Source organism: Cherax quadricarinatus, chromosome 21 (genome assembly GCF_038502225.1).
Source record: "Cherax quadricarinatus isolate ZL_2023a chromosome 21, ASM3850222v1, whole genome shotgun sequence".
Classification (NCBI taxonomy): domain Eukaryota; kingdom Metazoa; phylum Arthropoda; class Malacostraca; order Decapoda; family Parastacidae; genus Cherax; species Cherax quadricarinatus.
The window spans coordinates 3,596,802-3,613,148 of NC_091312.1; the positions used below are offsets into that span (position 1 = coordinate 3,596,802).

The 16,347-nt window shown below is 40.3% G+C and overlaps 1 protein-coding gene and 1 long non-coding RNA gene across 6 annotated transcripts in view; one reads left to right on the forward strand and one right to left on the reverse strand.

Annotated features, from left to right (window-relative positions):
• Positions 1 to 7,345, forward strand: part of LOC128689061 (max-interacting protein 1-like) — a 1,113,127-nt gene extending 1,105,782 nt beyond the window's left edge. For all 3 annotated transcript variants that reach the window (XM_070087111.1, XM_070087114.1, XM_070087112.1), the window contains one exon: positions 1,425 to 7,345. The gene's annotated coding sequence lies outside the window, so the exon portion shown is untranslated. The remainder of the gene's footprint in view (positions 1 to 1,424) is intronic.
• LOC128689060 (uncharacterized) overlaps positions 1 to 16,347 on the reverse strand; it is a 150,691-nt gene that overhangs the window by 110,253 nt on the left and 24,091 nt on the right. Inside the window, exon 3 of one of the 3 annotated variants that reach the window (XR_011392248.1) lies at positions 10,841 to 12,026. The exons of the other annotated variants lie outside the window; for them this stretch is intronic. This is a non-coding gene — a long non-coding RNA (uncharacterized lncRNA). Of the gene's footprint in view, positions 1 to 10,840; positions 12,027 to 16,347 lie in introns of those variants that run through there. 3 annotated transcript variants of the gene reach the window in all.

Consider the following 16,347-nt stretch of genomic DNA (forward strand, 5'->3'; position numbering starts at 1 on the left):
TCTCAATACTAACCAAAACAACTTTAATCAATTATATTATATGACCTCTAGTTTATTAAACATTTGCCAATCCATGAAATATTACTGCTTGAACCATTAATTGTAATTGTTTTTATTATATACAACTTCAAGATCATTATTCTTATAAACCTCCACCTTGACTACCTTGCATTAGTACAGTGAAACCCCGCTTAACGATTACCTCCCAATGCGACCAATTATGTAAGTGTATTTATGTAAGTGCGTTTGTACGTGTATGTTTGGGGGTCTGAAATGGACTAATCTACTTCACAATATTCCTTATGGGAACAAATTCAGTCAGTACTGGCACCTGAACATACTTCTGGAATGAAAAAATATCATTAACCGGGGGTCCACTGTATTAAGATTATTTAAAGATTTTAATAAAAGTTAGCCACTCTTATCGTGTCTAGATTTAAGTAGTTATTATGTATACTAGGATTAGTCTGTTCGAAATGCCCCGGCATGATAGTGGCTTTCTTTGTACCTAGCAAATCAAAATTGTAATTACACATTGTAACCTTTACAAAGAAATAAAATCTTTATCTTTACCAATAGACCCCTAGTTGTCTTCAAGAAGAAGCTGGAGAGAAATCTAAAGTCAGTACACCTACCATCCGACTTACGACCTGCTTGACATACGACCACTCGACTTACGACCATGTTTTGTATGCCAAATTTCTGTTAAATAAACAACTGTTTGTGTTGTACACAGTGTTTATCCTAAACCTTACAGTATAAAACACAATACTAACAGCATAAAAAGTAAAAAATGAAATACCAAAATAAAACAAAATAAAGTCATTACAAAAATGTTTTGATATTCAGTAGTAAGGTTCGACTTATGTCCATTTTGACTTAGGACCGGTTGGTCGGAACCTAGCTCGGTCGTAAGTCGGATGGTACCTGTACCTGATCAGCCGAGCTGTGGTTCATACGTTGGTTTGTGTGTGGCTGGCAGTAACAGTGGCTTAGCGCTTCTTTTTGATTATAATAATAATAATGGCAGTAACAGCGTGGTTAATTAGTTCCTGATCCACTGCAAGGCCTGGTCATGGACTGGGCCCCAGGGGCATTGACCCCTGGAACACCTCCAGGTGTACTCCAAGTTTATTTTTATACATCATAGGGAGGTTAGCATGGGCTACCACTGTGATCACAAATGCAGATTTCTACAGATGAATCTCACACCATCATGGTTGTGGCATGCTCTAGCTCAAGATCCCTCTAATGATTAATTAGGCTGGTATGACCCAGTGGCTAACACATTGACCTGTAAGTGTTAGGACTCTTACTATGGGTTTGAGCCCTGCCTATTCTGTGATTTGTTTGCAGTTGTGTTAAGATTTCACATGTCATAGCTGATTGTCTCTAGAAGTTGATTCATTTCACTTATTTTACAGGTGGCGGCCAAGTGTGTAGGAGAGAGGAGTTGTGGTGGTACCAGACAACGTTGGATCTGAGCCAAGCAAGTTTTGGATAACATGGAATGAGGAGTTGTAAGCAGGCAAATACCAACAAATTTAAAAATCATATTCATACAGTCCAAATCTGTGCTGTTAGATAAGACCCATTCAGCACCCTCAATCCTTAGTTTACTAAACAAAAGTTTTCTCAGTATTTAGGACATCAATAAAAGCTTTCTTCACTCCATTCTCCATGATATCTAAAATCTTTGTGGGCTGATTTTAAACAAGATTGTGGAGCAACAAAACTACACCCACCACGATATTTTTTAGATTTTTATTTTTTTGTCATTTATGCCAAAACGAGAATGATACAAAGCACATTGTTATAATAGAAGACGTGAAATTAAGAAAGTCTTTTTAAATTATATGTGAACGACAGGAGAAGTGTTCGAGCAGTGATGAGTGATTGATGTGCAGATATATTACAATATTTTTCTTTTTATGAGACAGATGTGTAATTGCTCTTGTCACATGTAAGATCATTTCTCATTTTCCAAAATCCCAGCCCCTTCTTCCATCCAGCCTAATGCAAGAAACTGTCTACTTCTACACTTGTGTATAAGTGTTTTGTGTTGGAATAACATAAAGGAAACAATCTGTTCTAGTCACTCAAAAGATTCCAAGAATGGATATTGGTGCATTATAACTCCTGGAAATTATAATGCTTCAATACTTGTTCATTTTAGTTGCTTCAATCCAAACTATGGAACAAACAGCAAGAAAAACAGTTTATATTTTTTGATAAGGCAAGTACATAAAATGTCAAGGTAGGTAGTTGAAATGAGGCCATTGACTTGTAATAACAACAATTGAGAATAAGGAAGGTGTGGGACTGGCAAAACCTACCCTCCTGCTGACCCGTCTTTGACAAATTGCAGCTTCATACTTTAAAATGATTTTGAAGAGAATTGTCATTAGCTTAAGTCTTTAAGTTGAAAATTTTATCTAGAAGGTATAGTTGGAATCTAACAGTTGGTCAAGGACGGTAAGTCAGAGAGACTTAGCTACCCAAATCCACTGTGGAATAAGCCGTTGGATCTCCACTCAAAAGACTGTGCCCAGGAGTCCCTCCCTTCTCGCTATAAATTTTGTATTTAACTGTAGTCCTTATTATTTCTTTATTTCCTTCCCTACTGAATTCTCATGATCTCTAATTTTCTTGGCAAAAAAAAAAAAAAATACATAAAGCATTAAATGTGTTGCTTCTCAACCTAATTCCTTCATTTTATGTAACCAGTGTAGTCTCATTTGTTGGTGAAAAGCCAGGGCAAAGCATGCTGTTTGTTTCAGGTTATCTTTTTAGTATTTTCTTTACCAATCTAGCATTCCAATCTAAACAAGGAAAACTTCCACCCCAGAAGGTTGGAGAAGAGTTGGTGCTATAAAAGGATTTTTAAGAATGTGGATTTGTTCTACTGCCAGAAAAATAAACTGTGAAGTGTGAGACAGAGTGAAGCATGTGCAAATAGATATACAGTATCATACTTTACTGAAGGAATGGAATCTGTGATAGACCTCTGAAAAAGAGTCAAATAGTAACTTTTTTATACACGAGAACATTGCAATAATTACTGCCAGCTTTTTGACTGCCATCCCATAGAATGCAAGAAAGGTTTCCACCCACATCATTGAACAAGAATATCCTAACTCCACCTCTGTTGATGGTTCTGGCCTAGTTACAGTACTTTTATCATGCAATTTGGTATTCCATAGAGTTGGTTTTGCATTGTCAACAAGGCTCCACTGATGGGACACCTGGGCTGTCTCTCCTGTACAGTGTAAATACTGACTAGTACAACGTGTAGAGTCTGGACACAGGGTACCAGCCTTTTCCACTGGACTCCTGGTAGCTTTAATTTCTGCTGATTCCATAGGAGTTTTTTCTCTCATTGTCCTTATAGATTTATTTATTTTAATTACTATATCTAATGGCCTTGGCTCCAAATGCCCCAATTAATTCCATTTATAATTGTGTTACTTCAAATTATTTACAAAAAATTTACCAAAATTAATAGATAATAGGAAATTTTAGTTATAGATTATATTGTAGGTATATTACTTTCCTCTTCATTTAAGCACTAACTCAGTGTGAAAGCAGAGACACCTTGTTCTTACAGACTTGCATCCCATTTGCAGACACGCACAGACCTCGGTGCACTTGTCCATTTACACGAGCCACTATGTGCATGTATGGCAATTTACCACATGCTCAGTGATTAAAGTGTAAACGAGGTACTGCTTGTAAATGTTGTGGCTGCAAGCCGTCCCAAGGGGTGTTGGGTGGTGCCATGATCAGCTCTTATAAGCTAATAACATTTAATCAGTATGGGATTTTTCAGTAAAAAATATATATTAATTTTATAATTTAACTAAGGCCTGCACTTGTTTTAAACACTTGTTAGTGATAACTAGTAATGTTCATTAGTGCTCCCTTAGCTTCAAAGTGTTATGGTTAACTGTGAACATCTGCTACTTAATGTGTTTGGATAAACAATTACAAGTCTTAAACTACTATATTTCTAAAAGGCTAATTTTCCTAATCTACAGTGAATGGACAAAATTTAATACTTGAATAATGCACCATCTTCTGTGAAGAAACTTTGCACCACCCAAAATCACCAGCATTAAAGAGTTCTGGCTTGTCTTTCCACAAACCATCCCCTGATAAGCTTAAATGTGCAATAACTGTTACTGATAAGCTGAACATTGTTAGACAAACCTCCAATGGAGTACCACTGGCAAAGCAACAGTATCCTGTGCACCCTCAGGAATTTTCTTCAATGGATTGCAATCTGCACTACATTTCTAAATACTTTATCTGTGAACTATAGCTTGGGTATAACCAAGCTGTGAGAATAATGTACTGTACTTCTCAACATCATCGTTGTTGTTGTCATTTTTACAAAGTGAAGCTTCTATAAAATAAATAATAATGACAAAACTTCTCCTTGTCATGCATTAGCCATGATTTGGTTTTAAATCAAGAAAGATATTTCCATAGTGATGAATATATTTTAAGTTATATGTGGGTAAACTGTTAGCATAAGTCATCAGACCCATTACCCACAGGGCCTTGAATGTTACTGTAGTCAGTCGCTACCAACCAGCTGTAAACTTGTGCTGCCAGTTTGCAGGTTACATGATAATTGATAACGAAAATATAAGAAATTCTGATGATGAGTTTGTTTAAAGTATAAAATCCTGTAGCTCAGAAGCATGTAAGAGCAGTATACCTGTAAGCCTGGCATCACTTGTACCTTAGACTCTGCTGTCCAAGAAAGTTGCCTTGGTGCTTCTATTCTTTCTTACCTCACTCATCTTAACATATCTACCCACATGTTTTGTGACAGCTTGAAGGTTCATTTAACTCCAGTTCGAAGTTGAAGGCCAGTTTATAATTGCAGGTACAAGCTCCTCACAATGTTGGTGACTTGAGTGTCGCATTTATCTTGGCTTCCATATTTTACCATATGTTTATTTAGCTACAACCTACAGAATGATCACTACTTCAAAACAAACTTAACTGAAGTAGGATTGACAAGGTTGCACCTAAATACAAACGAAGCTAACAAAATTTGTGGTGTAGGATTTTGGTGGGGGGAAAGCAGAGTCTCTTGCGACACCGAGGTTCTTCCCTCTTAATACTTTAGTTTGATCTCGTGAGATGCCTGCACAACATGCACATCAGTACAGCAAGTACCTGCATGTGAAGTGTCCACTGTTTGGCCAGGAGACATTCACAGCAGTACCCAACCCACACTCAAGCCAACAAGGAAAATACAATGTAATGGGGCAGCTGTGATGTGTATTGTGTTGCTGGTGCCCACCCGAGCACACTGACAAGTGCAGCCGTGGCCATAGTGCCCAAGAGGCCCATCATCTGTCATCACCATTTCTAATTACTGTCTTCATTACAAAGTAAAAATCTTGATTTATCCAAAATAAATAAATCTTTCAAAAACAAAAGGGACATGGTAAAAAATTAATAAGGAACCTCAATGTTAATGTCCATAAACTCTATAGTAATGATGATGGCAGCAGGTGGGTGGTGATGTGTGTACACCTTTATCCTCAGTGGAACAATGGGGTGGGTGCTCACAAAAAAATGTACAAAAAGAAAAAAATTTGTTCATATTGTGTCAATGTGTCTTGCCCTTTCAATTATTCTTCACAAGCCATGTAGGAGCTGGGAAAACTAATATATCATCCAGTCATAGTAAAAGACTTGGAAAATCCAAAAACAGAACATACTTCAAACTATCTATTTCCACCCCATTTCCTATTATGGCTGTAGGTAGAAGTACCCAAACCTCATTCATTTAACTATTTGATTTTATCCTATGTGTTGGATTGTCTGATGTCTTTCAGTCATCCATAGAAACACTCATTGCAAAAACTCATCTGTGTCTTAACATTTCATTCACCCTGCCTCAAACTTGTCTAAAACCTCTGCATCAAACTTAGAAAATGCTACAAAAACAATCCATTAACAACAATCCCTTTGTGCTTGTGACATACACTACTTAACAAAAGTTGGAGGCTGGTATAGGTCCATTGAGCAAGTGGTGTATTCTAGTAGGATGGGCCATGCTCCTGTGTTCAAAGGCTGCTGTTTCTGTGGAAAACAGACCCAAGTACTGCTCGAGAGTTTAAGGCACATTCATACGTTCATAATTTCCAATTCAGTAAAAGGATGTTAAGCTGTCCACACTTAAGATAATGGTGACCAACTGCAAAATAATTCCCATGAATATTTCTACAAATGGAGTGCCATTGTCTTATCTTTTATGATCTTTGCTTATGAGATGTATATATGTTTTGAACAGTGAATGTGTTTGTGTGGATTTATGAAAGGGAAGCTTAACCATGGCAAGCTGTGGTGAAGAGACTTACCTTGTGTGTGAGGGATCGGCTGGAAGGTATAAACAGAGATTTCCTGCTCAGAGTATTGGGTAGATATGTTTGGAATTTTATGGACTCTTAAAGATCTGAGAAGCAGGGCCCTTTTATATACGACTTTGAAATGAACAAAGTTTATACCATTCGTAAGTATTAATATTATATTTAGGGATGAGCACTAAACCCGCCTTGGGGAATGGGAAGCTATGAGCTTCGATCTAAGGAAGAGAACAACATATTCAATTCCTTGCACAAGAGTCCCTCACCAGCATCAAAGAAAGGCCCTTAAAGGGTATCTGTTAAGTAATGTAATTTACACTTTTTGGTCTATAATTTCTATATGCCATCTCTGACAAATTGATCACAGCGATACAAAGGCAAGGCTGCCCAGTGGCCTCAGGCTGCCATGTAGTCTGTTGTCCATACCCTAAAAAGCCGTCCTTGGCGCCTTTTGCTGAATGCCAACACTCTCTGAAAGTTATTGCTACTTGGGGGAGATTCAAAACTCGCATTGGTTGAATTTTTCAACTTTTGCAGTGGTCCCCAGTCCATTTAGATAAAACCAGTGTGTTGAACAGATAAGTGGGTATTCACATGATCATATGCAACAAACCCCTCCATAAGATGGTTTGTGTATTGTTAATAATTTGTCTTGTGATTTGGCAGCCTTCCAGCCTATACAAAATGAGATCCCTCCACATGACTAATTATTACAGAATATTCTTATTCTCCAATCACTTCCGACCAATCAAAACTCGACAGTCCTGGGTTAATAGACACAATGGAATCAGAATCAGTCTCTGGCCCCTTTCCCCTCTTCTGCCAATAGATCAGCCCCTCCTCAAGTCAAACCTGCTATGTGTCGCAAATACCATTAATGTACATATTTCTGGTAACTGTTGTTTCTGTTCTACATGATTTTCTTGAATCTAAAATAAAAATAATTTGTGTAAGAATGCTTATCATTATCCTTATAAAAGTTCAGCTATTGGACATAATTGAAGCTCATTCCTCTGCACTATTGGTATTACATGTATTATGATTACCAGTGTATCGTATCAGAATGTTTCATACAGGTACAGCACAAAACGGTCAAAATGAAGTGTGTGCAGTTCGATTAATGAGTACAAGGGTACAGTCAGTATAATAAGCCAGTTTTGTTCAAGAAATCATTTGAAGAATATGCTTTGATGTCTGGACTGTCTGAAAGGAGAGAATAACATGCCAAATCCATACAGGTCAGAGTGCTGCAAGGCTGAGGGAAAAGCTATGCGAAGGGTAGTATGAAGGGTGAACTTATGAGCTAACAAGGAGAGCTAAAGGTGGCATAGGTTAGTTTCAGTCAAAAAGTTATGATGTTTTATGAGGTAGGGTTTTCTGAAAGTAAAGTGAGGGTACCAAAACATTGAAAAGAAAGTGATAAATGTAACAAGTCAAAAAATATTTGTGGAGTCTCTAAGAGGCAATGAGTGCCTCTCCATGTGATAACTTATGTGTATGGGCAATACACAATCATGCAAGAACAATTCTCAAGATGCTACAATGATGGTAAGTCGATGAGTCATGGCCTGGTGGCAAATCTCTCAGTTCACATGCTGAGGGTTTGGGTTTGATTCCCAGCAAAGGTAGAAACATTGAGTGTTTCCTTACACCATTTGTCCATGTTCACCCACCAGTAAAAATGGGTACCTGGGTGTTAGTCGACTGGTGTGAGTCGCATCCCAGGACAAAACTGACCTAATATGCTTGAAATGCTCTGCATAACAAGGACTTTATATATAGTAGTACAATATGTTACTGAGGCCTGTATACCTTGTACATGTACTCAGAAATAAAGATATTATTATTATGATCAAAATGGTCTCTCTAACCCAGACAAATGACACTACCATCAATCTTGAATACTCGGAAAAAAATGGAAAAATGAACTGAACACAAGATCCTAGAAAAAGATTTAATTAGTCCTGAGCAGTGAAGCCTTTGGAGTCTGTAGTTCATTAATAAACATTTAGAATGACCAGAAACCCTGCAAAAAAAAAAAAAATTATGCTTGCTGAAGAGGCAACAAAGCCAGTGTTGAATATGAAGGACTATGGGATGCAATGAGTCAAAGCTCTGAAGAGCTTCCAGCTATTGCCATGAGAAGAAAAGGAAGCCAGAATATTTATGAGGGAGTGGTAGAATGGTAGGAGAGTAGTACAGGTCTGCCATCACAAATCCGGCATCACTGGGATCTGTAGTGAGCCAGATTATTGAGTTTGCTGGATTACAGAGTGATTAGGTTAGAATACACTCAATAAAGTTAACCAACTTTGCTTACACAAGAAGGTTCATTGAACATTGGCAAAAACTGAACTCTGCTACTTTGAGCTCAATTTCAAGGTACTTTTCGTCATGAAACCAATCAAAATCATAACTATTTCTATAATATATCTTCCATTGTATCAAATGAGGCCAAAAAAACGAGAATACAACCATAAAAAACATACAAAAATATACTGTTATTTATCGTCCCACTTCTTTCATTTTTGGTGTGCGTTAAGAAGCATCTTTCCATCATACATTTCCCAAGTTTCAACTGAAAAAAAAAATATTTACCAAAAATTATATATGGCAAGCCCATGCCAGGTACTAGAAATAAATCACTTTGACTTTTTGGATTTTCCTAGGTTCTCTATACATATGCTGCTATGTATGATAATCTATGTAAAGAAAATAGTTTTTTTTATTTCAGTTTTATGGTGCATTACGAGTGTATATCACAGTTAGCCCTGTGCTATACTCCGTTTTCTCTCATAAGCCCCAAGACAGGGATATGAGAATGGTACTTGTATCCCATATCTTCATACCTTCGTCGAACCGCTCGGTATTATGCCAAATATTGTTCATTCTGGAGTATTTACAATGTTTTTATGTTATTTATATTGTTTTATTATGTCATATTAGATCAATTGTGATCGGCAAATAAACCGTAGTGTTGATATTAGCGTAATAATAAAGCATATTCCCCTGCATCACGAGACTGAGCTCGTGGCAACCGACAGCGGCTTCCGAGCCACTGTGCAAGTTTATTCAGGTATACACAAATACAGTTACATTCAAATTCAAATTCAAATTCAAAGTTTATTCTCTATAAGGATTACAATGCTGAGTTTACAGAAATTTGGTTATTGTTTGGTTTACATGTAGTAAAATTGTGATTACAGAGTGTACCACTAGAACGCTTAGCATGGCTAGGCATTTCGGGCATACTTAGTTTTATTCTTAATTGTAAAATATTACAAATTATGAGGTAAGTTGGTATTATGGCTAAGTGACTAAATACTAGTTTATGAGTTTAGCAATGTGAATGCTTTTGTTTTGGCACAATACATAGTTTCAGTATTGGAGTATCACAGGATTCATTATTTTAAGACTGAGATTAATATTTCTGTTTATGGTCAAATGAGTGAGCGAGTGTAAGTGTGAACCACCAGGTGGTATTCGTGTAGTTAGTTGACGGGGTGTATCAGGGAGATAAGATGTTTTCTAATGGTAGTTTTGAAGGTGATGAATGTGTCTGCAGTTCTAGAGTTCTCAGGTAGGGTATTCCAGATTTTAGGGCCTTTGACATACATTGAATTTTTGTAAAGGTTTAGTCGGAATTATCATACATAACAGCATATGTGTAGAGAACCTGGGATAACCCAAAAAAGTCAGAGTGACTTATTTCCATTGGGGTCCTTTTACCTTATTATTATAATATAGAGGCTATAATATTTTCTTATCTATAATGAAGATAACATCTTATTATCATACTAAAAAGACTATCTACTACTCAAGGGTCATTAAGACTATCTACAATACGAGGGTCATTACTAGGAATAAGGTAAAATTTACACGTATGTTAGATAAAAAATAGAAAATCATTCCCCTCCCTTTCTGTAGCTACATTCATCAGACACCTTTTGGCACTCTTCTTGAACTGGTTCATGCTATGACTGGCTTTGACATGTGCGGGTAGTCTGTTCCATTCCTTTATTGCTGTACAATAAAAGGTGTTTGAAGCCTGGCCGATGACTGTGGGTACTACAAAGTTGTGCTCTCTCCCCTTAGTACTATGATTGCTTTGGTTCCCAACCTTGACAAAATTGACAGCAAGATATTCTGGACACTGAGCAATTTTATAAACATGATTTAGCTTCAGCTGTTTTACTGTCTTCAACATTCAGCATATCCAACTGCTGTAATTCATCCTGGCCTACATGTTCTCTTGGTCCCAGCCCCAGGATGAATCTTACTATTTTGTTTTGGGTGATTTGCAGTCTATCTTTCAGTTTTTTTGTCAAGGCAGAGTACCATGAAGAGCAAGCGTAATCCATATGGCATTGTATCAGGGCTAGACATAGGGTCCTGCGAGCCTCAGTAGGTAGACACTGTGCTTGTCTATACAGGAACTTCAGTCTGGCATTCGCTTTCTTTACTACAATGTTCCCTATCAATTCTAATGACATGCATGGGTCAAAGGGGATTCCCAGATATGTTACTGATGAAACCAAAGTGATGGGCTCCCCATTACACTGGATATTAAAATTATTTACCCTTCTCAGTTTATGTTTCGTGCCAAAGAGAATGGCTTCAGTTTTCCCGAGGTGTAATGATAGTTTGTTGTCTACTAACCATTTGCTGCAGGACTCCAGTTGCAGTGTTAAAACATTAGCTATATCTTGTGGGTCTTTACCTGACACTAACAGGGCACTGTCATCTGCATACAGTAGGAGTTTGCACTTGACACTGATAGGCATGTCCTTGACATAACATAAAAATAATAAGGGACCCAGAATACTACCTTGGGGAACTCCACATGCTATCGGGAGGGGTTCTGATTCCGTTTTGTTGATTTTGACAATTTGTCTCCTGTTGCTAAGGTAGGACTTAAACCAGTCTACAGAACCTATACCGATAGCTTGAAGTTTCTTACATAATATATTGTGGTTGACAGTATCGAAGGCCTTTTGCAGGTCTAAGGTTACCATACGTATGAGGTTCCCCTTTGGCATTTCAGTTCTCAGATAATCCATCAGTATGTGTACTGTGTCGGTGCCTGTTAACCCTTTGGGGCCTAGTTCCTAGGCCTTTTGTGTATCCATATGCTCTCGCGCTACCGTCCACAGGATGGATATGGGGTGCACAATAAACTAGCCACTTCGGTGGCAAAATCTAAATCTAAATCTGTCGGTGCTTTACACAACCAGAAGCATTTTGTTTTTATGCGTTGGAACCATGGCTAGGGCTAAAAGTAAGCAGGTTATAATAATAAATGGAGAAAACGAAACTGGAATGACTTATGCAGCAAGTAGCGCCACCAAGGAATAACAGGAAAAGTCAGTCGATGGATCTATAATTTCCTCACTAACAGAACACAGAGAGTAGTAGTCAACAGAGTAAAGTCCGAGGCAGCTACGGTGAAAAGCTCTGTTCCACAAGGCACAGTACTCGCTCCCATCTTGTTCCTCATCCTCATATCTGACATAGACAAGGATGTCAGCCACAGCACCATGTCTTCCTTTGCAGATGACACCCGAATCTGCATGACAGTGTCTTCCATTGCAGACACTGCAAGGCTCCAGGCGGACATCAACCAAATCTTTCAGTGGGCTGCAGAAAAGAATATGAAGTTCAACGATGAGAAATTTCAATTACTCAGATATGGTAAACACGAGGAAATTAAATCTTCATCAGAGTACAAAACAAATTCTGGCCACAAAATAGAGCGAAACACCAACGTCAAAGACCTGGGAGTGATCATGACAGAGGATCTCACCTTCAAGGACCATAACATTGTATCAATCGCATCTGCTAGAAAAATGACAGGATGGATAATGAGAACCTTCAAAACTAGGGAGGCCAAGCCCATGATGACACTCTTCAGGTCACTTGTTCTATCTAGGCTGGAATATTGCTGCACACTAACAGCACCTTTCAAGGCAGGTGAAATTGCTGACCTAGAAAATGTACAGAGAACCTTCACGGCGCGCATAATGGAGATAAAACACCTCAATTACTGGGAGCGCTTGAGGTTCCTGAACCTGTATTCCCTGGAACGCAGGTGGGAGAGATACACGATTATATACACCTGGAAAACCCAAGAGGGACTAGTACCAAACTTGCACACAAAAATCACTCACTACGAAAGCAAAAGACTTGGCAGACGATGCAACATCCCCCCAGTGAAAAGCAGGGGTGTCACTAGCACATTAAGAGACCATACAATAAGTGTCAGGGGCCCAAGACTGTTCAACTGCCTCCCAGCATACATAAGGGGGATTACCAACAGACCCCTGGCAGTCTTCAAGCTGGCACTGGACAAGCACCTAAAGTCGGTTCCTGCCCATCCGGGCTGTGGCTCATACGTTGGTTTGCATACAGCCAACAGTAACAGCCTGGTTGATCAGGCTCTGATCCATGAGGCCTGGTCACAGACCGGGCCGCGGGGGCGTTGACCCCCGGAACTCTCTCCAGGTAAACCAAACTACCAACAGGTTGGTGTGGCGGCCCTGGAAATTTGAAATTATGCTAGCCGAAATTAGTGCCAAATAACTGATGGAACCAGATGTCTGATTGCCGGATTTGTGATGGCGGACCTATAGTAGCAGTACAGATAAGAAGATTTCGTTCGGATTTTTAACCCCAGAGGGTTAGCCACCCAGGATAACCCAAGAAAGTCAGTGCGTCATTGAGGACTGATAGATTCGAGATGGAGTTGAATCTTGATCCTGGCAATGTTGCCACTTGTGAAGGCTTACTCAGCCCTGTAACAACTTCAGACAGTATTACCAAGGCTGGCTCCTCCTTAGGAAAATTAATGAATAGAAAAAGAAATAATAATTCACAAAGATAAACACTTTATTATTTATTAATGCAAAGATAAAATATTGAAATATGAAGGTGTATCCTATTTGAAAGAAAAATGAAAAATGAAATGAAAAAATGACATTGGAATTCAACGCTAATATGTACAGTTTTACTGGGGTGTCTGGTGGAGGTTGACACAGTCTTGTAGAAATTGTAGCCGTTGCTGATGATGTGGGGGGGGGTCACAGGTGTTTGTGACAACCCAACGGCTAGTTCTTCACAGAGTCTATAGCCTTGAATAGTCAGTCCAGATGACAAGAAAGCAGGTTCTTTACCACTACAAAGATGAGGGGTTGTTGTCTGCTGTCGCCTACAGTTAATCAGGTAGGTAGATCCAAAAGGTGATGTCTCCGGACTTTTGCAAAAGTCCTTCTCCTTCAACACTTCTCGTTGGTTGGCAGGTGACCCGATCTGTCATTCCAAGAGTTGTGCTGGGAGCTGCGAGTCGAGTGATTACTGTTTGGCTGGAGCCCCACATGTCACCTTTCGGGTTGGGGAAAAAGGGGAGGGGGATAGCGGGAGCGAGACCGACCCTACCTTAACAAGCAGCTGGCAATCAAACTATCATTGCCATATACTTGCTCGCTACTCCTATCTGTTGAACATTTCCCTCACAATGGGCCTATATGCCTCCAAAGATTCGTGGACCTCGGCCTTTGGTACCAACATTATGACACTCAACCCCGCCTCACTGCCCATCCTACCTCCAATTTTCATTGAATTGTAAAGTCGAACCAACACGTGTTTTAATAGTTCCCAATGAACTACATAAAAATCACCTGGTATCCCATCCCAACCAGGTGATTTCCTCAGTGCCTGTCCCTGAACAGCCTTGTAAACCTCCTCCTCTGATATACAACCCTCCATGTCCTCTCTATCCACGTCACTCAAATTTGCCACTATGGCAGGCAGTAAAGCTTCCCTTGCCTCTCGATTCCCCTCCCTACCCTTCCATTTTCTCTCAAACCATTTGTCTGCATATGTCCCTATGCTCTCAGTTGTAACTAGCCTTTGTCCTTTATGATAACCTCCCAAGTCACCACCGACCACCACTGACAATAATGTCGTCGCCATACGTCTCATTCTGAAACTATGTAGAGCCCCCACAGAGGGTTTATCCCCCCAAAGCACCTCCTCAATCCCCGCTCGCACCCTCAACACCTGAAAATTATTATTCTGAATTTCCCGCAATTGACTAGGAAGGCACTCTGTTTCCGCGAGATCATACCTCCCACCTGCACCGTAACAATCCTGCAGCTGTCCCTCTAAATACTTTTGCTTGCCATATCTATAACACGCCTCCTCCTTCCCTAACCTTCTATAAAATCCCTGTATCACATTTTTTGCCTTTGAATGCCACCACTCTACAACATCCTCTATCCCATTTCCTTCATTCCAGAATCCAACCCACCATAACCTGAAAGCTTCCACAGCATCGACTCCTTGCAACAAATTGACATCTAATTTCCAATAACTAGAAAAAACACGGATAACGCCCTCCCACTCGAGAGTTACCAGAACACCACGGTGGTCTGAGAAACCCAGATCAACACAATCAACCCTGCCACTATGGATTAAGCTAGTGATATAAACCCTGTCCAACCGTACGGCGTAACCCCTCCTAAAAACGTGTGTTCCACATTCCACACGTCACTACCCACTACATCCACTACACCAATTGCTTGCAGAACCTCCCGTAAAACCCTTAAATTACACCCCAACCACGCGGTTCGACATCTTTTTCCCGGATCACACAATTCCAATCGCCTGCAACTAAGGGTAGACTTCTGAGAAAATAAACCAAAACATCACATACAAAATCCTCCTTTACTCATCGATTTGTTGTCGCTGGCATATATACTCCCACAAAAACCCACCTGAATGTTCCCCCATGAACCCACCACATGCACAACCCGACCCCCTCTGCCCCACTCCCATGCTACGAGCGTAAAGGGCTGGTCTCCCTTATGCCTATCACAACCCCACCCTTGAGATTATCTGAATTCCCCACATGAAATTCACTACCACACCGAAAATTGTGTTGTATAAAAAAAGCCATCAACATCCATACATCTGAGTGATACCTCTACCCAACCCCAATGCCTCTTGACCTCTGCTCTGAGGCCATTGACATTCATCGTTATACACTTGAACTCTCCGGTTAGGTTTTCTCAATGCGTTTTTCTGTCACCTTTAAACCTGACTTGGACTTGCTACTGTTGCACCTGCCCGTCTTCCCCACACTCCCACTTGGCTTCTCTAAGGGAAGTCCTTCAACGCCCTTGGCTACATCAGCCTACACCATTTTACAAGACCTTTGACCCGGTGGTAAGTCATCGTCCTCCACAGGTGTACTGGGCCTCTTACATGACACTCCCTCATAATCCATAAGCCCATCACCATTCATCCTATGCACCTCGACATCCATCACCACCACCGTCGTACAAGTTGTACGCCTTTTCTCAACGCACACACGTCCCGCTAGACCATGGTCAACCACAGGCGACGCCGCCAACGTAGGTGGTAAATCCTCTGTCGCTGGGCTGTCGAGGATCCTCTGTATGTCCTCAAAACTGGGCAATACCAATGGCGAGTGCACTTCCACTGGAGGCGACGCGCAGTCGACACACCCAATCGCCTTGATCTCCGACGCCGGTGGTAGTGTCGAGATGATCCCCTCTGCAGCATCCACTGCTGCACTCCACTTCACATCCGCCAGTAAAACCTGCAGCACATCATCCACCATCGTGGCCTTCCAATGGGCCAACTCATCCTCGTCCATCGAATCTTTGGATACAGTGTCTGTCAGGTCTGACTTGTTTCCCTCGTCGTTGCTCACAAGTCGCCGCCATATGTCCCATTGCACCACACAGCCGGCACGTCCGAATCTGCCCTGGGTAAGTTACGTAGACCTGCGTCCAAAAATCCTCCAACACAACAAACGAGGGAATTGGATGTCTCAGTGTTATTTTCATAGAGAAAGAACCCTCGAGCATACCAGCATAAAAACCCTGGGACCAACGCCCTACGTTGACAGCTTGTATGGTGCCATATTGCCCAAATG